This window comes from Salmo salar, chromosome 11, assembly GCF_965601325.2.
Source record: "Salmo salar chromosome 11, fSalSal1, whole genome shotgun sequence".
NCBI classification, from domain to species: Eukaryota; Metazoa; Chordata; class Actinopteri; order Salmoniformes; family Salmonidae; genus Salmo; species Salmo salar.
Window position 1 is genome coordinate 68,809,735 of NC_138301.1, and position 24,147 is coordinate 68,833,881.

The window sequence follows — 24,147 nt, forward strand, 5'->3', positions numbered from 1 at the left end:
CTACAGACCTGTATCCCTTCTTTCTTTTCTTCCTATAAAACTACAGACCTGTATCCCTTCTTTCTATAAAACTACAGACCTGTATCCCTTCTATCTATAAAACTACAGACCTGTATCCCTTCTTTCTTTTCTTCCTATAAAACTACAGACCTGTATGCCTGCTATCTATAAAACTACAGACCTGTATCCCTTCTTCCTATAAAACTACAGACCTGTACCCCTTCTATCTATAAAACTACGGACCTGTATCCCTTCTTTCTATGAAACTACCGAACTGTATCCCTTCTATCTATAAAACTACAGACCTGTATCCCTTCTACCTATAAAACTAAAGTCCTGTACCCCTTCTATCTATAAAACTACAGACCTGTATCCCTTCTTTCTATAAAACTACAGACCTTTATCCCTTCTTTCTATAAAACTACCGACCTGTATCCCTTCTATCTATAAAACTACAGACCTGTATCCCTTCTTTCTTTTCTTCCTATAAAACTACAGACCTGTATCCCTTCTATCTATAAAACTACAGACCTGTATCCCTTCTCCCTATAAAACTACAGACCTGTTCCCCTTCTATCTATAAAACTACAGACCTGTATCACTTCTTTCTATAAAACTACCGACCTATATCCCTTCTATCTATAAAACTACAGACCTGTATCCCTTCTATCTATAAAACTACAGACCTGTATCCCTTCTATCTATAAAACTACAGACCTGTATCCTTCTTTCTATAAAACTACAGACCTGTATCCCTTCTATCTATAAAACTACAGACCTGTATCCCTTCTTTCTTTTCTTCCTATAAAACTACAGACCTGTATCCCTTCTTTCTATAAAACTACAGACCTGTATCCCTTCTATCTATAAAACTACAGACCTGTATCCCTTCTTTCTTTTCTTCCTATAAAACTACAGACCTGTATGCCTGCTATCTATAAAACTACAGACCTGTATCCCTTCTTCCTATAAAACTACAGACCTGTACCCCTTCTATCTATAAAACTACGGACCTGTATCCCTTCTTTCTATAAAACTACCGACCTGTATCCCTTCTATCTATAAAACTACAGACCTGTATCACTTCTATCTATAAAACTACAGACCTGTATCCCTTATATCTATAAAACTACAGATCTGTATCACTTCTATCTATAAAACTACAGACCTGTATCCCTTCTATCTATAAAAATACAGACCTGTATCCCTTCTTTCTATAAAACTACCGACCTATATCCCTTCTATCTATAAAACTACAGACCTGTATCCCTTCTATCTATAAAACTATAGACCTGTATCCCTTCTTTCTTTCCTTTCTATAAAACTACAGACCTGTATCCCTTCTATCTATAAAACTACAGACCTGTATCACTTCTATCTATAAAACTACAGACCTGTATCCCTTATATCTATAAAACTACAGATCTGTATCACTTCTATCTATAAAACTACAGAGCTGTATCCCTTCTATCTATAAAACTACAGACCTGTATCCTTCTTTCTATAAAACTACAGACCTGTATCCCTTCTATCTATAAAATACAGACCTGTATCCCTTATATCTATAAAACTACAGACCTGTATCACTTCTATCTATAAAACTACAGACCTGTATCCCTTATATCTATAAAACTACAGATCTGTATCACTTCTATCTATAAAACTACAGACCTGTATCCCTTCTATCTATAAAACTACAGACCTGTATCCCTTCTTTCTATAAAACTACCGACCTATATCCCTTCTATCTATAAAACTACAGACCTGTATCCCTTCTTTCTTTCCTTTCTATAAAACTACAGACCTGTATCCCTTCTATCTATAAAACTACAGACCTGTATCCCTTATATCTATAAAACTACAGATCTGTATCACTTCTATCTATAAAACTACAGACCTGTATCCCTTCTATCTATAAAACTACAGACCTGTATCCCTTCTTTCTATAAAACTACCGACCTATATCCCTTCTATCTATAAAACTACAGACCTGTATCCCTTCTATCTATAAAACTACAGACCTGTATCCCTTCTATCTATAAAACGAGTGACCTGTATCCCTTCTTTCTATAAAACTACAGACCTGTATCCCTTATTTATTTTCCTCCTATAAAACTACAGAACTGTTTCCCTTCTATCTATAAAACTACAGACCTGTATCCCTTCTTTCTATAAAACTACAGACCTGTATCCCTTCTATCATTAAACTACAGACCTGTATCCCTTCTTTCTTTCCTTTCTATAAAACTACAGACCTGTATCCCTTCTATCTATAAAACTACAGACCTGTATCCCTTCTTTCTTTTCTTCCTATAAAACTACAGACCTGTATCCCTTCTTTCTATAAAACTACAGACCTGTATCCCTTCCTTGTATAAAACTACAGACCTGTACCCCTTCTATCTCTAAAACTACGGACCTGTATCCCTTCTTTCTATAAAACTACAGACCTGTATCCCTTCTATCATTAAACTACAGACCTGTATCCCTTCTTTCTTTCCTTTCTATAAAACTACAGACCTGTATCCCTTCTATCTATAAAACTACAGACCTGTATCCCTTCTCCCTATAAAACTACAGTCCTGTACCCCTTCTATCTATAAAACTACAGACCTGTATCCCTTCTTCCTATAAAACTACAGACCTGTATCCCTTCTTTCTATAAAACTACAGACCTGTATCCCTTCTATCTATAAAACTACAGACCTGTATCCCTTCTTTCTTTTCTTCCTATAAAACTACAGACCTGTATGCCTGCTATCTATAAAACTACAGACCTGTATCCCTTCTTCCTATAAAACTACAGACCTGTACCCCTTCTATCTATAAAACTACGGACCTGTATCCCTTCTTTCTATAAAACTACCGACCTGTATCCCTTCTATCTATAAAACTACAGACCTGTATCACTTCTATCTATAAAACTACAGACCTGTATCCCTTATATCTATAAAACTACAGATCTGTATCACTTCTATCTATAAAACTACAGACCTGTATCCCTTCTATCTATAAAAATACAGACCTGTATCCCTTCTTTCTATAAAACTACCGACCTATATCCCTTCTATCTATAAAACTACAGACCTGTATCCCTTCTATCTATAAAACTATAGACCTGTATCCCTTCTTTCTTTCCTTTCTATAAAACTACAGACCTGTATCCCTTCTATCTATAAAACTACAGACCTGTATCACTTCTATCTATAAAACTACAGACCTGTATCCCTTATATCTATAAAACTACAGATCTGTATCACTTCTATCTATAAAACTACAGAGCTGTATCCCTTCTATCTATAAAACTACAGACCTGTATCCTTCTTTCTATAAAACTACAGACCTGTATCCCTTCTATCTATAAAATACAGACCTGTATCCCTTATATCTATAAAACTACAGACCTGTATCACTTCTATCTATAAAACTACAGACCTGTATCCCTTATATCTATAAAACTACAGATCTGTATCACTTCTATCTATAAAACTACAGACCTGTATCCCTTCTATCTATAAAACTACAGACCTGTATCCCTTCTTTCTATAAAACTACCGACCTATATCCCTTCTATCTATAAAACTACAGACCTGTATCCCTTCTTTCTTTCCTTTCTATAAAACTACAGACCTGTATCCCTTCTATCTATAAAACTACAGACCTGTATCCCTTATATCTATAAAACTACAGATCTGTATCACTTCTATCTATAAAACTACAGACCTGTATCCCTTCTATCTATAAAACTACAGACCTGTATCCCTTCTTTCTATAAAACTACCGACCTATATCCCTTCTATCTATAAAACTACAGACCTGTATCCCTTCTATCTATAAAACTACAGACCTGTATCCCTTCTATCTATAAAACGAGTGACCTGTATCCCTTCTTTCTATAAAACTACAGACCTGTATCCCTTATTTATTTTCCTTCTATAAAACTACAGAACTGTTTCCCTTCTATCTATAAAACTACAGACCTGTATCCCTTCTTTCTATAAAACTACAGACCTGTATCCCTTCTATCATTAAACTACAGACCTGTATCCCTTCTTTCTTTCCTTTCTATAAAACTACAGACCTGTATCCCTTCTATCTATAAAACTACAGACCTGTATCCCTTCTTTCTTTTCTTCCTATAAAACTACAGACCTGTATCCCTTCTTTCTATAAAACTACAGACCTGTATCCCTTCTATCTATAAAACTACAGACCTGTATCCCTTCCTTGTATAAAACTACAGACCTGTACCCCTTCTATCTCTAAAACTACGGACCTGTATCCCTTCTTTCTATAAAACTACAGACCTGTATCCCTTCTATCATTAAACTACAGACCTGTATCCCTTCTTTCTTTCCTTTCTATAAAACTACAGACCTGTATCCCTTCTATCTATAAAACTACAGACCTGTATCCCTTCTCCCTATAAAACTACAGTCCTGTACCCCTTCTATCTATAAAACTACAGACCTGTATCCCTTCTTTCTATAAAACTACATACCTTTATCCCTTCTTTCTATAAAACTACCGACCTGTATCCCTTCTATCTATAAAACTACAGAGCTGTATCACTTCTATCTATAAAACTACAGACCTGTATCCCTTCTATCTATAAAACTACAGAGCTGTATCCCTTCTATCTATAAAACTACAGACCTGTATCCTTCTTTCTATAAAACTACAGACCTGTATCCCTTCTATCTATAAAACTACAGACCTGTATCCCTTCTATCTATAAAACTACAGACCTGTATCCCTTATATCTATAAAACTACAGACCTGTATCACTTCTATCTATAAAACTACAGACCTGTATCCCTTATATCTATAAAACTACAGATCTGTATCACTTCTATCTATAAAACTACAGACCTGTATCCCTTCTATCTATAAAACTACAGACCTGTATCCCTTCTTTCTATAAAACTACCGACCTATATCCCTTCTATCTATAAAACTACAGACCTGTATCCCTTCTATCTATAAAACTACAGACCTGTATCCCTTCTTTCTTTCCTTTCTATAAAACTACAGACCTGTATCCCTTCTATCTATAAAACTACAGACCTGTATCCCTTATATCTATAAAACTACAGATCTGTATCACTTCTATCTATAAAACTACAGACCTGTATCCCTTCTATCTATAAAACTACAGACCTGTATCCCTTCTATCTATAAAACGAGTGACCTGTATCCCTTCTTTCTATAAAACTACAGACCTGTATCCCTTATTTATTTTCCTTCTATAAAACTACAGAACTGTTTCCCTTCTATCTATAAAACTACAGACCTGTATCCCTTCTTTCTATAAAACTACAGACCTGTATCCCTTCTATCATTAAACTACAGACCTGTATCCCTTCTTTCTTTCCTTTCTATAAAACTACAGACCTGTATCCCTTCTATCTATAAAACTACAGACCTGTATCCCTTCTTTCTTTTCTTCCTATAAAACTACAGACCTGTATCCCTTCTTTCTATAAAACTACAGACCTGTATCCCTTCTATCTATAAAACTACAGACCTGTATCCCTTCCTTGTATAAAACTACAGACCTGTACCCCTTCTATCTCTAAAACTACGGACCTGTATCCCTTCTTTCTATAAAACTACAGACCTGTATCCCTTCTATCATTAAACTACAGACCTGTATCCCTTCTTTCTTTCCTTTCTATAAAACTACAGACCTGTATCCCTTCTATCTATAAAACTACAGACCTGTATCCCTTCTCCCTATAAAACTACAGTCCTGTACCCCTTCTATCTATAAAACTACAGACCTGTATCCCTTCTTTCTATAAAACTACATACCTTTATCCCTTCTTTCTATAAAACTACCGACCTGTATCCCTTCTATCTATAAAACTACAGAGCTGTATCACTTCTATCTATAAAACTACAGACCTGTATCCCTTCTATCTATAAAACTACAGAGCTGTATCCCTTCTATCTATAAAACTACAGACCTGTATCCTTCTTTCTATAAAACTACAGACCTGTATCCCTTCTATCTATAAAACTACAGACCTGTATCCCTTATATCTATAAAACTACAGACCTGTATCAATTCTATCTATAAAACTACAGACGTGTATCCCTTATATCTATAAAACTACAGATCTGTATCACTTCTATCTATAAAACTACAGACCTGTATCCCTTCTATCTATAAAACTACAGACCTGTATCCCTTCTTTCTATAAAACTACCGACCTATATCCCTTCTATCTATAAAACTACAGACCTGTATCCCTTCTATCTATAAAACTACAGACCTGTATCCCTTCTTTCTTTCCTTTCTATAAAACTACAGACCTGTATCCCTTCTATCTATAAAACTACAGACCTGTATCACTTCTATCTATAAAACTACAGACCTGTATCCCTTATATCTATAAAACTACAGATCTGTATCACTTCTATCTATAAAACTACAGACCTGTATCCCTTCTATCTATAAAACTACAGACCTGTATCCCTTCTTTCTATAAAACTACCGACCTATATCCCTTCTATCTATAAAACTACAGACCTGTATCCCTTCTATCTATAAAACTACAGACCTGTATCCCTTCTATCTATAAAACAAGTGACCTGTATCCCTTCTTTCTATAAAACTACAGACCTGTATCCCTTATTTATTTTCCTTCTATAAAACTACAGACCTGTTTCCCTTCTATCTATAAAACTACAGACCTGTATCCCTTCCTTGTATAAAACTACAGACCTGTACCCCTTCTATCTCTAAAACTACGGACTTGTATCCCTTCTTTCTATAAAACTACAGACCTGTATCCCTTCTATCATTAAACTACAGACCTGTATCCCTTCTTTCTTTCCTTTCTATAAAACTACAGACCTGTATCCCTTCTATCTATAAAACTACAGACCTGTATCCCTTCTCCCTATAAAACTACAGTCCTGTACCCCTTCTATCTATAAAACTACAGACCTGTATCCCTTCTTTCTATAAAACTACATACCTTTATCCCTTCTTTCTATAAAACTACCGACCTGTATCCCTTCTATCTATAAAACTACAGAGCTGTATCACTTCTATCTATAAAACTACAGACCTGTATCCCTTCTATCTATAAAACTACAGAGCTGTATCCCTTCTATCTATAAAACTACAGACCTGTATCCTTCTTTCTATAAAACTACAGACCTGTATCCCTTCTATCTATAAAACTACAGACCTGTATCCCTTATATCTATAAAACTACAGACCTGTATCAATTCTATCTATAAAACTACAGACGTGTATCCCTTATATCTATAAAACTACAGATCTGTATCACTTCTATCTATAAAACTACAGACCTGTATCCCTTCTATCTATAAAACTACAGACCTATATCCCTTCTATCTATAAAACTACAGACCTGTATCCCTTCTATCTATAAAACTACAGACCTGTATCCCTTCTTTCTTTCCTTTCTATAAAACTACAGACCTGTATCCCTTCTATCTATAAAACTACAGACCTGTATCACTTCTATCTATAAAACTACAGAACTGTATCCCTTATATCTATAAAACTACAGATCTGTATCACTTCTATCTATAAAACTACAGACCTGTATCCCTTCTATCTATAAAACTACAGACCTGTATCCCTTCTTTCTATAAAACTACCGACCTATATCCCTTCTATCTATAAAACTACAGACCTGTATCCCTTCTATCTATAAAACTACAGACCTGTATCCCTTCTATCTATAAAACGAGTGACCTGTATCCCTTCTTTCTATAAAACTACAGACCTGTATCCCTTATTTATTTTCCTTCTATAAAACTACAGACCTGTTTCCCTTCTATCTATAAAACTACAGACCTGTATCCCTTCTTTCTATAAAACTACAGACCTGTATCCCTTCTATCATTAAACTACAGACCTGTATCCCTTCTTTCTTTCCTTTCTATAAAACTACAGACCTGTATCCCTTCTATCTATAAAACTACAGACCTGTATCCCTTCTCCCTAAAAAACTACAGACCTGTACCCCTTCTATCTATAAAACTACAGACCTGTATCACTTCTTTCTATAAAACTACCAACCTGTATCCCTTCTATCTATAAAACTACAGACCTGTATCACTTCTATCTATAAAACTACAGACCTATATCCCTTCTATCTATAAAATTACAGACCTGTATCCCTTCTTTCTATAAAACTACCGACCTGTATCCCTTCTATCTATAAAACTACAGACCTGTATCCCTTCTTTCTTTTCTTCCTATAAAACTACAGACCTGTATCCCTTCTTTCTATAAAACTACAGACCTGTATCCCTTCTATCTATAAAACTACAGACCTGTATCCCTTCGTTCTTTCCTTTCTATAAAACTACAGACCTGTATCCCTTCTATCTATAAAACTACAGACCTGTATCACTTCTATCTATAAAACTACAGACCTGTATCCCTTATATCTATAAAACTACAGATCTGTATCACTTCTATCTATAAAACTACAGACCTGTATCCCTTCTATCTATAAAACTACAGACCTGTATCCCTTCTTTCTATAAAACTACAGACCTTTATCCCTTCTTTCTATAATACTACCGACCTGTATCCCTTCTATCTATAAAACTACAGAGCTGTATCACTTCTATCTATAAAACTACAGACCTGTATCCCTTCTATCTATAAAACTACAGAGCTGTATCCCTTCTATCTATAAAACTACAGACCTGTATCCTTCTTTCTATAAAACTACAGACCTGTATCCCTTCTATCTATAAAACTACAGACCTGTATCCCTTATATCTATAAAACTACAGACCTGTATCACTTCTATCTATAAAACTACAGACCTGTATCCCTTATATCTATAAAACTACAGATCTGTATCACTTCTATCTATAAAACTACAGACCTGTATCCCTTCTATCTATAAAACTACATACCTGTATCCCTTCTTTCTATAAAACTACCGACCTATATCCCTTCTATCTATAAAACTACAGACCTGTATCCCTTCTATCTATAAAACTACAGACCTGTATCCCTTCTTTCTTTCCTTTCTATAAAACTACAGACCTGTATCCCTTCTATCTATAAAACTACAGACCTGTATCCCTTATATCTATAAAACTACAGATCTGTATCACTTCTATCTATAAAACTACAGACCTGTATCCCTTCTATCTATAAAACTACAGACCTGTATCCCTTCTTTCTATAAAACTACCGACCTATATCCCTTCTATCTATAAAACTACAGACCTGTATCCCTTCTATCTATAAAACTACAGACCTGTATCCCTTCTATCTATAAAACGAGTGACCTGTATCCCTTCTTTCTATAAAACTACAGACCTGTATCCCTTCTATCTATAAAACTACAGACCTGTATCCTTCTTTCTATAAAACTACAGACCTGTATCCCTTCTATCTATAAAACTACAGACCTGTATCCCTTCTTTCTTTTCTTCCTATAAAACTACAGACCTGTATCCCTTCTTTCTATAAAACTACAGACCTGTATCCCTTCTATCTATAAAACTACAGACCTGTATCCCTTCTTTCTTTTCTTCCTATAAAACTACAGACCTGTATGCCTGCTATCTATAAAACTACAGACCTGTATCCATTCTTCCTATAAAACTACAGACCTGTACCCCTTCTATCTATAAAACTACGGACCTGTATCCCTTCTTTCTATAAAACTACCGACCTGTATCCCTTCTATCTATAAAACTACAGACCTGTATCCCTTCTTTCTATAAAACTACAGACCTGTATCCCTTCTATCATTAAACTACAGACCTGTATCCCTTCTTTCTTTCCTTTCTATAAAACTACAGACCTGTATCCCTTCTATCTATAAAACTACAGACCTGTATCCCTTCTCCCTAAAAAACTACAGACCTGTACCCCTTCTATCTATAAAACTATAGACCTGTATCACTTCTTTCTATAAAACTACCAACCTGTATCCCTTCTATCTATAAAACTACAGACCTGTATCACTTCTATCTATAAAACTACAGACCTATATCCCTTCTATCTATAAAATTACAGACCTGTATCCCTTCTTTCTATAAAACTACCGACCTGTATCCCTTCTATCTATAAAACTACAGACCTGTATCCCTTCTTTCTTTTCTTCCTATAAAACTACAGACCTGTATCCCTTCTTTCTATAAAACTACAGACCTGTATCCCTTCTATCTATAAAACTACAGACCTGTATCCCTTCGTTCTTTCCTTTCTATAAAACTACAGACCTGTATCCCTTCTATCTATAAAACTACAGACCTGTATCACTTCTATCTATAAAACTACAGACCTGTATCCCTTATATCTATAAAACTACAGATCTGTATCACTTCTATCTATAAAACTACAGACCTGTATCCCTTCTATCTATAAAACTACAGACCTGTATCCCTTCTTTCTATAAAACTACAGACCTTTATCCCTTCTTTCTATAATACTACCGACCTGTATCCCTTCTATCTATAAAACTACAGAGCTGTATCACTTCTATCTATAAAACTACAGACCTGTATCCCTTCTATCTATAAAACTACAGAGCTGTATCCCTTCTATCTATAAAACTACAGACCTGTATCCTTCTTTCTATAAAACTACAGACCTGTATCCCTTCTATCTATAAAACTACAGACCTGTATCCCTTATATCTATAAAACTACAGACCTGTATCACTTCTATCTATAAAACTACAGACCTGTATCCCTTATATCTATAAAACTACAGATCTGTATCACTTCTATCTATAAAACTACAGACCTGTATCCCTTCTATCTATAAAACTACATACCTGTATCCCTTCTTTCTATAAAACTACCGACCTATATCCCTTCTATCTATAAAACTACAGACCTGTATCCCTTCTATCTATAAAACTACAGACCTGTATCCCTTCTTTCTTTCCTTTCTATAAAACTACAGACCTGTATCCCTTCTATCTATAAAACTACAGACCTGTATCCCTTATATCTATAAAACTACAGATCTGTATCACTTCTATCTATAAAACTACAGACCTGTATCCCTTCTATCTATAAAACTACAGACCTGTATCCCTTCTTTCTATAAAACTACCGACCTATATCCCTTCTATCTATAAAACTACAGACCTGTATCCCTTCTATCTATAAAACTACAGACCTGTATCCCTTCTATCTATAAAACGAGTGACCTGTATCCCTTCTTTCTATAAAACTACAGACCTGTATCCCTTCTATCTATAAAACTACAGACCTGTATCCTTCTTTCTATAAAACTACAGACCTGTATCCCTTCTATCTATAAAACTACAGACCTGTATCCCTTCTTTCTTTTCTTCCTATAAAACTACAGACCTGTATCCCTTCTTTCTATAAAACTACAGACCTGTATCCCTTCTATCTATAAAACTACAGACCTGTATCCCTTCTTTCTTTTCTTCCTATAAAACTACAGACCTGTATGCCTGCTATCTATAAAACTACAGACCTGTATCCCTTCTTCCTATAAAACTACAGACCTGTACCCCTTCTATCTATAAAACTACGGACCTGTATCCCTTCTTTCTATAAAACTACCGACCTGTATCCCTTCTATCTATAAAACTACAGACCTGTATCACTTCTATCTATAAAACTACAGACCTGTATCCCTTCTATCTATAAAACTACAGACCTGTATCCCTTCTTTCTATAAAACTACCGACCTATATCCCTTCTATCTATAAAACTACAGACCTGTATCCCTTCTATCTATAAAACTACAGACCTGTATCCCTTCTTTCTTTCCTTTCTATAAAACTACAGACCTGTATCCCTTCTATCTATAAAACTACAGACCTGTATCACTTCTATCTATAAAACTACAGACTTGTATCCCTTATATCTATAAAACTACAGATCAGTATCACTTCTATCTATAAAACTACAGACCTGTATCCCTTCTATCTATAAAACTACAGACCTGTATCCCTTCTTTCTATAAAACTACCGACCTATATCCCTTCTATCTATAAAACTACAGACCTGTATCCCTTCTATCTATAAAACTACAGACCTGTATCCCTTCTATCTATAAAACGAGTGACCTGTATCCCTTCTTTCTATAAAACTACAGACCTGTATCCCTTATTTATTTTCCTTCTATAAAACTACAGACCTGTTTCCCTTCTATCTATAAAACTACAGACCTGTATCCCTTCTTTCTATAAAACTACAGACCTGTATCCCTTCTATCATTAAACTACAGACCTGTATCCCTTCTTTCTTTCCTTTCTATAAAACTACAGACCTGTATCCCTTCTATCTATAAAACTACAGACCTGTATCCCTTCTCCCTAAAAAACTACAGACCTGTACCCCTTCTATCTATAAAACTACAGACCTGTATCACTTCTTTCTATAAAACTACCAACCTGTATCCCTTCTATCTATAAAACTACAGACCTGTATCACTTCTATCTATAAAACTACAGACCTATATCCCTTCTATCTATAAAACTACAGACCTGTATCCCTTCTTTCTATAAAACTACCGACCTGTATCCCTTCTATCTATAAAACTACAGACCTGTATCCCTTCTTTCTTTTCTTCCTATAAAACTACAGACCTGTATCCCTTCTTTCTATAAAACTACAGACCTGTATCCCTTCTATCTATAAAACTACAGACCTGTATCCCTTCTTTCTTTTCTTCCTATAAAACTACAGACCTGTATGCCTGCTATCTATAAAACTACAGACCTGTATCCCTTCTTCCTATAAAACTACAGACCTGTACCCCTTCTATCTATAAAACTACGGACCTGTATCCCTTCTTTCTATAAAACTACCGACCTGTATCCCTTCTATCTATAAAACTACAGACCTGTATCCCTTCTACCTATAAAACTAAAGTCCTGTACCCCTTCTATCTATAAAACTACAGACCTGTATCCCTTCTTTCTATAAAACTACAGACCTTTATCCCTTCTTTCTATAAAACTACCGACCTGTATCCCTTCTATCTATAAAACTACAGACCTGTATCCCTTCTTTCTTTTCTTCCTATAAAACTACAGACCTGTATCCCTTCTATCTATAAAACTACAGACCTGTATCCCTTCTCCCTATAAAACTACAGACCTGTTCCCCTTCTATCTATAAAACTACAGACCTGTATCACTTCTTTCTATAAAACTACCGACCTATATCCCTTCTATCTATAAAACTACAGACCTGTATCCCTTCTATCTATAAAACTACAGACCTGTATCCCTTCTATCTATAAAACTACAGACCTGTATCCTTCTTTCTATAAAACTACAGACCTGTATCCCTTCTATCTATAAAACTACAGACCTGTATCCCTTCTTTCTTTTCTTCCTATAAAACTACAGACCTGTATCCCTTCTTTCTATAAAACTACAGACCTGTATCCCTTCTATCTATAAAACTACAGACCTGTATCCCTTCTATCTATAAAACTACAGACCTGTATCCCTTATATCTATAAAACTACAGACCTGTATCACTTCTATCTATAAAACTACAGACCTGTATCCCTTATATCTATAAAACTACAGATCTGTATCACTTCTATCTATAAAACTACAGACCTGTATCCCTTCTATCTATAAAACTACAGACCTGTATCCCTTCTTTCTATAAAACTACAGACCTTTATCACTTCTTTCTATAATACTACCGACCTGTATCCCTTCTATCTATAAAACTACAGAGCTGTATCACTTCTATCTATAAAACTACAGACCTGTATCCCTTCTATCTATAAAACTACAGAGCTGTATCCCTTCTATCTATAAAACTACAGACCTGTATCCTTCTTTCTATAAAACTACAGACCTGTATCCCTTCTATCTATAAAACTACAGACCTGTATCCCTTATATCTATAAAACTACAGACCTGTATCACTTCTATCTATAAAACTACAGACCTGTATCCCTTATATCTATAAAACTACAGATCTGTATCACTTCTATCTATAAAACTACAGACCTGTATCCCTTCTATCTATAAAACTACATACCTGTATCCCTTCTTTCTATAAAACTACCGACCTATATCCCTTCTATCTATAAAACTACAGACCTGTATCCCTTCTATCTATAAAACTACAGACCTGTATCCCTTCTTTCTTTCCTTTCTATAAAACTACAGACCTGTATCCCTTCTATCTATAAAACTACAGACCTGTATCCCTTATATCTATAAAACTACAGATCTGTATCACTTCTATCTATAAAACTACAGACCTGTATCCCTTCTATCTATAAAACTACAGACCTGTATCCCTTCTTTCTATAAAACTACCGACCTATATCCCTTCTATCTATAAAACTACAGACCTGTATCCCTTCTATCTATAAAACTACAGACCTGTATCCCTTCTATCTATAAAACGAGTGACCTGTATCCCTTCTTTCTATAAAACTACAGACCTGTATCCCTTCTATCTATAAAACTACAGACCTGTATCCTTCTTTCTATAAAACTACAGACCTGTATCCCTTCTATCTATAAAACTACAGACCTGTATCCCTTCTTTCTTTTCTTCCTATAAAACTACAGACCTGTATCCCTTCTTTCTATAAAACTACAGACCTGTATCCCTTCTATCTATAAAACTACAGACCTGTATCCCTTCTTTCTTTTCTTCCTATAAAACTACAGACCTGTATGCCTGCTATCTATAAAACTACAGACCTGTATCCATTCTTCCTATAAAACTACAGACCTGTACCCCTTCTATCTATAAAACTACGGACCTGTATCCCTTCTTTCTATAAAACTACCGACCTGTATCCCTTCTATCTATAAAACTACAGACCTGTATCCCTTCTTTCTATAAAACTACAGACCTGTATCCCTTCTATCATTAAACTACAGACCTGTATCCCTTCTTTCTTTCCTTTCTATAAAACTACAGACCTGTATCCCTTCTATCTATAAAACTACAGACCTGTATCCCTTCTCCCTAAAAAACTACAGACCTGTACCCCTTCTATCTATAAAACTATAGACCTGTATCACTTCTTTCTATAAAACTACCAACCTGTATCCCTTCTATCTATAAAACTACAGACCTGTATCACTTCTATCTATAAAACTACAGACCTATATCCCTTCTATCTATAAAATTACAGACCTGTATCCCTTCTTTCTATAAAACTACCGACCTGTATCCCTTCTATCTATAAAACTACAGACCTGTATCCCTTCTTTCTTTTCTTCCTATAAAACTACAGACCTGTATCCCTTCTTTCTATAAAACTACAGACCTGTATCCCTTCTATCTATAAAACTACAGACCTGTATCCCTTCGTTCTTTCCTTTCTATAAAACTACAGACCTGTATCCCTTCTATCTATAAAACTACAGACCTGTATCACTTCTATCTATAAAACTACAGACCTGTATCCCTTATATCTATAAAACTACAGATCTGTATCACTTCTATCTATAAAACTACAGACCTGTATCCCTTCTATCTATAAAACTACAGACCTGTATCCCTTCTTTCTATAAAACTACAGACCTTTATCCCTTCTTTCTATAATACTACCGACCTGTATCCCTTCTATCTATAAAACTACAGAGCTGTATCACTTCTATCTATAAAACTACAGACCTGTATCCCTTCTATCTATAAAACTACAGAGCTGTATCCCTTCTATCTATAAAACTACAGACCTGTATCCTTCTTTCTATAAAACTACAGACCTGTATCCCTTCTATCTATAAAACTACAGACCTGTATCCCTTATATCTATAAAACTACAGACCTGTATCACTTCTATCTATAAAACTACAGACCTGTATCCCTTATATCTATAAAACTACAGATCTGTATCACTTCTATCTATAAAACTACAGACCTGTATCCCTTCTATCTATAAAACTACATACCTGTATCCCTTCTTTCTATAAAACTACCGACCTATATCCCTTCTATCTATAAAACTACAGACCTGTATCCCTTCTATCTATAAAACTACAGACCTGTATCCCTTCTTTCTTTCCTTTCTATAAAACTACAGACCTGTATCCCTTCTATCTATAAAACTACAGACCTGTATCCCTTATATCTATAAAACTACAGATCTGTATCACTTCTATCTATAAAACTACAGACCTGTATCCCTTCTATCTATAAAACTACAGACCTGTATCCCTTCTTTCTATAAAACTACCGACCTATATCCCTTCTATCTATAAAACTACAGACCTGTATCCCTTCTATCTATAAAACTACAGACCTGTATCCCTTCTATCTATAAAACGAGTGACCTGTATCCCTTCTTTCTATAAAACTACAGACCTGTATCCCTTCTATCTATAAAACTACAGACCTGTATCCTTCTTTCTATAAAACTACAGACCTGTATCCCTTCTATCTATAAAACTACAGACCTGTATCCCTTCTTTCTTTTCTTCCTATAAAACTACAGACCTGTATCCCTTCTTTCTATAAAACTACAGACCTGTATCCCTTCTATCTATAAAACTACAGACCTGTATCCCTTCTTTCTTTTCTTCCTATAAAACTACAGACCTGTATGCCTGCTATCTATAAAACTACAGACCTGTATCCCTTCTTCCTATAAAACTACAGACCTGTACCCCTTCTATCTATAAAACTACGGACCTGTATCCCTTCTTTCTATAAAACTACCGACCTGTATCCCTTCTATCTATAAAACTACAGACCTGTATCACTTCTATCTATAAAACTACAGACCTGTATCCCTTCTATCTATAAAACTACAGACCTGTATCCCTTCTTTCTATAAAACTACCGACCTATATCCCTTCTATCTATAAAACTACAGACCTGTATCCCTTCTATCTATAAAACTACAGACCTGTATCCCTTCTTTCTTTCCTTTCTATAAAACTACAGACCTGTATCCCTTCTATCTATAAAACTACAGACCTGTATCACTTCTATCTATAAAACTACAGACTTGTATCCCTTATATCTATAAAACTACAGATCAGTATCACTTCTATCTATAAAACTACAGACCTGTATCCCTTCTATCTATAAAACTACAGACCTGTATCCCTTCTTTCTATAAAACTACCGACCTATATCCCTTCTATCTATAAAACTACAGACCTGTATCCCTTCTATCTATAAAACTACAGACCTGTATCCCTTCTATCTATAAAACGAGTGACCTGTATCCCTTCTTTCTATAAAACTACAGACCTGTATCCCTTATTTATTTTCCTTCTATAAAACTACAGACCTGTTTCCCTTCTATCTATAAAACTACAGACCTGTATCCCTTCTTTCTATAAAACTACAGACCTGTATCCCTTCTATCATTAAACTACAGACCTGTATCCCTTCTTTCTTTCCTTTCTATAAAACTACAGACCTGTATCCCTTCTATCTATAAAACTACAGACCTGTATCCCTTCTCCCTAAAAAACTACAGACCTGTACCCCTTCTATCTATAAAACTACAGACCTGTATCACTTCTTTCTATAAAACTACCAACCTGTATCCCTTCTATCTATAAAACTACAGACCTGTATCACTTCTATCTATAAAACTACAGACCTATATCCCTTCTATCTATAAAACTACAGACCTGTATCCCTTCTTTCTATAAAACTACCGACCTGTATCCCTTCTATCTATAAAACTACAGACCTGTATCCCTTCTTTCTTTTCTTCCTATAAAACTACAGACCTGTATCCCTTCTTTCTATAAAACTACAGACCTGTATCCCTTCTATCTATAAAACTACAGACCTGTATCCCTTCTTTCTTTTCTTCCTATAAAACTACAGACCTGTATGCCTGCTATCTATAAAACTACAGACCTGTATCCCTTCTTCCTATAAAACTACAGACCTGTACCCCTTCTATCTATAAAACTACGGACCTGTATCCCTTCTTTCTATAAAACTACCGACCTGTATCCCTTCTATCTATAAAACTACAGACCTGTATCCCTTCTACCTATAAAACTAAAGTCCTGTACCCCTTCTATCTATAAAACTACAGACCTGTATCCCTTCTTTCTATAAAACTACAGACCTTTATCCCTTCTTTCTATAAAACTACCGACCTGTATCCCTTCTATCTATAAAACTACAGACCTGTATCCCTTCTTTCTTTTCTTCCTATAAAACTACAGACCTGTATCCCTTCTATCTATAAAACTACAGACCTGTATCCCTTCTCCCTATAAAACTACAGACCTGTTCCCCTTCTATCTATAAAACTACAGACCTGTATCACTTCTTTCTATAAAACTACCGACCTATATCCCTTCTATCTATAAAACTACAGACCTGTATCCCTTCTATCTATAAAACTACAGACCTGTATCCCTTCTATCTATAAAACTACAGACCTGTATCCTTCTTTCTATAAAACTACAGACCTGTATCCCTTCTATCTATAAAACTACAGACCTGTATCCCTTCTTTCTTTTCTTCCTATAAAACTACAGACCTGTATCCCTTCTTTCTATAAAACTACAGACCTGTATCCCTTCTATCTATAAAACTACAGACCTGTATCCCTTCTTTCTTTTCTTCCTATAAAACTACAGACCTGTATGCCTGCTATCTATAAAACTACAGACCTGTATCCCTTCTTCCTATAAAACTACAGACCTGTACCCCTTCTATCTATAAAACTACGGACCTGTATCCCTTCTTTCTATAAAACTACCGACCTGTATCCCTTCTATCTATAAAACTACAGACCTGTATCACTTCTATCTATAAAACTACAGACCTGTATCCCTTATATCTATAAAACTACAGATCTGTATCACTTCTATCTATAAAACTACAGACCTGTATCCCTTCTATCTATAAAACTACAGACCTGTATCCCTTCTTTCTATAAAACTACCGACCTATATCCCTTCTATCTATAAAACTACAGACCTGTATCCCTTCTATCTATAAAACTACAGACCTGTATCCCTTCTTTCTTTCCTTTCTATAAAACTACAGACCTGTATCCCTTCTATCTATAAAACTACAGACCTGTATCACTTCTATCTATAAAACTACAGACCTGTATCCCTTATATCTATAAAACTACAGATCTGTATCACTTCTATCTATAAAACTACAGACCTGTATCCCTTCTATCTATAAAACTACAGACCTGTATCCCTTCTTTCTATAAAACAACCGACCTATATCCCTTCTATATACAGCACTTTGAGAATATCAGCTGATGTACGAAGGGCTATATAAAAAAAAAAAATTTTAAAAAAAATTGATAGAGTTAATCCAGGGATAGTACTTGTTAGTTAGAGCCAGAGAGTTAATCCAGGCCTAGTACTTGTTAGTTAGAGCCACATAGTTAATCCAGGGATAGTACTTGTTAGTTAGAGACAGAGTTAACCTCTATGGGCTAGGTGGGACGCTTAACAGCCAGTTGCAGCCTGTGGCGCGATTTTCAAAACCTTAAACATCCTATTACTTCAATTTCTCAAACATATGACTATTTTACAGCTATTTAAAGACAAGACTCTCGTTAATCTAACCACACTGTCCGATTTCAAAAAGGCTTTACAACGAAAGCAAAACATTAGATTATGTCAGCAGAGTACCAAGCCAGAAATAATCAGACACCCATTTTTCAAGCCAGCATATAATGTCACCAAAACCCAGAAGACAGCTAAATGCAGCACTCACCTTTGATGATCTTCATCAGATGACAACCCTAGGACATTATGTTATACAATACATGCATGTTTTGTTCAATCAAGTTCATATTTATATCAAAAACCAGATTTTTACATTAGCATGTGACGTTCAGAACTAGCATACCCCCCGCAAACTTCCGGGGAATTCGCTAACATTTTACTAAATTACTCACGATAAACGTTCACAAAAAGCATAACAATTATTTTAAGAATTATAGATACAGACCTCCTCTATGCACTCGATATGTCCGATTTTAAAATAGCTTTTTGGTGAAAGCACATTTTGCAATATTCTAAGTACATAGCCCAGGCATCACGGGCTCGCTATTTAGACACCCGGCAAGTTTAGCACTCACCATAATCATATTTACTATTATAAAAGTTTGATTACCTTTTGTTGTCTTCGTCAGAATGCACTCCCAGGACTGCTACTTCAATAACAAATGTTGGTTTGGTCCAAAATAATCCATCGTTATATCCGAATAGCGGCGTTTTGTTCCAGACACTATCCGAAATGGTAAAGAAGTGTCGCGCGCATGGCGCAATTCGTGACAATAAAATTCTAAATATTCCATTACCGTACTTTGAAGCATGTCAACCGCTGTTTAAAATCAATTTTTACGCCATTTTTCTCGTAGAAAAGCGATAATATTCCGACAGGGAATCTCCTTTTCGGCAAACAGAGGAAAAAATCACAAAGGCGGGGGCGGTCGGGTCACGCGCATAAGCCCAGAGTCCCTTGATCGGCCACTTGAGAAAGGCGATAATGTGTTTCAGCCTGGGGCTGGAATGACGACATTCTGTTTTTTCCCGGGCTCTGAGAGCCTATGGAAGACGTGGGAAGTGTCACGTTAGAGCAGAGATCCTTAGTAAAAGATAGAGATGGAAAAGAAGTTCAAGAAATGGTCAGACAGGCCACTTCCTGTAAAGGAATCTCTCAGGTTTTGACCTTGCATTTGAGTTCTGTTATAGTCACAGACACCATTCAAACAGTTTTAGAAACTTTAGGGTGTTTTCTATCCATATGTAATAAGTATATGCATATTCTAGTTACTGGGTAGGAGTGGTAACCAGATTAAATCGGGTATGTTTTTTATCCAGCCGTGTCAATACTGCCCCCTAGCCCTAACAGGTTATTCCAGGACGTGTACTTGTTAGTTAGAGCCGGAGAGTTAATCCAGGGCTAGTACTTGTTAGTTAGAGCCAGAGAGTTAATCCAGGGCTAGTACTTGTTAGTTTGAGACAGAGTTAATCCAGGGATAGTACTTGTTAGTTAGAGCCACATAGTTAATCCAGACCTAGTACTTGTTAGTTAGAGCCACATAGTTAATCCAGGGTTGTACTTGTTAGTTAGAGCCAGAGAGTTAATCCAGGGATAGTACTTGTTAGTTAGAGCCAGAGAGTTAATCCAGGGTTTGTACTTGTTAGTTAGAGCCAGAGAGTTAATCCAGGGATAGTACTTGTTAGTTAGAGACAGAGAGTTAATCCAGGGATAGTACTTGTTAGTTAGAGACAGAGAGTTAATCCAGGCCTAGTACTTGTTAGTTAGAGACAGAGAGATAATCCAGGGCGTTTACTTGTTAGTTAGAGCCACATAGTTAATCCAGGCCTAGTACTTGTTAGTTAGAGCCACATAGTTAATCCAGGGTTGTACTTGTTAGTTAGAGCCACAGAGTTAATCCAGGGATAGTACTTGTTAGTTAGAGCCACAGAGTTAATCCAGGCCTAGTACTTGTTAGTTAGAGCCAGATAATGTTGTAAAGAATGAACTCATTATGATATAGTGTTGAATTGAGTTTTTCTTCTCATATACTAGCCACTGTATTCTGCCTGTTGTGCTGATGATAAATGACCTCATTACTCTCTGTTACTGTCCTCATCATTCTCTCTCAGCACTTAACCCCTATGGGTCAGCAACTGGCGGCCCGCGTGCCAAAACCGGCCTGTCAGTCATTTGTTTTGGGCCCCCCAAAGCTTTTTGCAAAAAACATAATAATAATAATTGGTCCAAAAAGACTAAAACCGCCAGGAATTCTGCTAAAAAAAGAACTTTGATTGTAATCAAGCTATGAAATTACTGTTATTTCCAATTACAATCTCTTTTTGGGTCAATTTAGAGTGTACAAATTATTATAATTATGTTCCGTTCTCCCAACCATCCACTCTGACATGAATCAGCCCTAGGCTGAATGTAGTTACCTATCTCTGCCCTATGGTGTGCGTTTCCAAACACATCAAAGGAAAACTAACAAGTAGTTAGTCATGTTCCAATAGGTTATATTGTCACTGATCAGGGAACCAACTTCAACTCCAAGCTCATAAAGCAGCATCACAGACAGCATGGCACAACCCCTTACCACCCTCAGACTGATGGGCTGGTTGAACGTTTCAGCCAGGTGTTCCTAGTTATTTTTGTTCTAAACAGTATATACAGAGAGAACCTGCTAGAATTGTGGTTAGGTGTCAGGCGTGTGCGTACTTGTGGTGAAGTCAGGTGCAGGAGAGCAGAGAATTGTGGTTAGGTTTCAGGCGTGTGCGTACTTGTGGTGAAGTCAGGTGCAGGAGAGCAGAGAATTGTGGTTAGATGCCAGGCGTGTCCGTACTTGTGGTGAAGTCAGGTGCAGGAGAGCAGAGAATTGTGGTTAGGTGTCAGGCGTGAGCGTACTCGTGGTGAAGTCAGGTGCAGGTGAGCAGAGAATTGTGACCAGGCGCGCACTTTATTTCGGCAGGAGAGAGATTACAGGCGGACGCAGCTGCGTCAAAAAACCTCCAGCCAACAAGGCAAAGTGTAAAGCGCGCAAAAACAGTCACAAAACATAAATGTTTAACAATTCAAACAAGCTTCGTGAAATAACACGGAAATAACGAACGCCAGCCTGACGCGTTACAAAACACGTAACACACAAACAATCTCACACAAAGACATGAGGGGGAACAGAGGAATAAATACATGTAGTGTGATTGGGGAATGAAAACCAGGTGTGCAGGAAACAAGACAAAACAAATGGATAGATGAAAAATGGAGCGGCGATGGCTAGAAAGCCGGTGACGTCGACCGCCGAACGCCACCCGAAACAAGGAGAGGAGCTGACTTCAGAGGAAGTCGTGACATTAAACAATTTAAAGGCAATGCTGCCAAATATTAATTGAGTGTATGTACACTTCTGACCCACTGGGATTGTGATGAAAGAAAGAAAAGCTGAAATACATAATTCTCTTTACTATTATTCTGACATTTCACATTCTTAAAATAAAGTGGTGATCCTAACTGACCTAAAACTGGGAATTTGTACTAGAATTAAATGTCAGGATTTGTGAAAAACTGAGTTTAAATGTATTTGGCTAAGGTGCATGTAAACTACTGTACTCCGCCCAGGGAAGTAACCGGGCCCACTCCCCCTGCCGGTCCTGACAGTGACTCATCAGTAACCTCCCCAGCTCCTGGTTGGTCATTTCCACCTGACCTTTGGACTGAGGACCGTACCCGGATGTGAGGTTGACTGTGACCTCCCAACTTCTCCATGAAGGCTCTCCATACCCGTGACGTGAATTGGGGACCATGGTCGGAGACAATGTCCTCAGGAAGGCCATAGTGCCGGAAGATCTGCTGGAACAGTGCCTCAGCGACCTGGCAAGCGGTAGGGAGACCAGAGAGAGTGAAAACGGCATGATTTTGAGAATCTGTCCACGACAACCATAACAGTGGTGAAACCATCAGAAGGGGGGAGATCACTGATGAAATCAATGGACAGATGGGGCACGGGAAGGGGTTTCCCTGCTGGAGCGTGCTGGGGAGATTTGGTTTTGGGTACATACGGAGCAGGAGTTGACGTAGCGGGCAACATCCTGCGTCAAGATGGGCCACCAGTACTTAACGGAGATAGATTGAGCTGTGCAGGTGATACCTGAATGTCCAGCGGCAAGGGATGTGTACGCCCAGATCAATAGCCGATCCCTTACCTCCGAGCGTAGGTGTGCTCCGGAGGACAGGTAGCAGGCGCGGGTTCCTGCTCCAGAGCCTGGCAGATGTCTATGTCCCAAAGCATGGGGGCAACGATTTGGGAAGGCGGTACCTCTCCCGAATCGTGGAGACGGGACAGGGCATCGGCTTTGATGTTCTTTGAACCTGGGCGGTATGACAGCGTGAAGTTGAATCTAGTAAAGAAAAGGGTCCACCTTGCTTGGCCTGGGTTCAGCTGCCTCGCTGTCCTTATGTACTCCAGGTTCCGATGGTCGATGAGGATGAGAAACGGGTCCGTGGTTCCCTCCAGCCAGTGTCTCCACTCCTCTAATGCAACTTCCCCACCAGGAGCTCCCGGTCACCGACGTCATAGTTCCTTTCTGCAGGAGACAGTTTTTTAGAGTAGTATGCACATGGATACAATTTTTGTGAATTACCTTGATGGTGTGACAGGACAGCCCCCATGCCCACTTCTGAGGCGTCCACCTACACCACCAAGGGCAATGT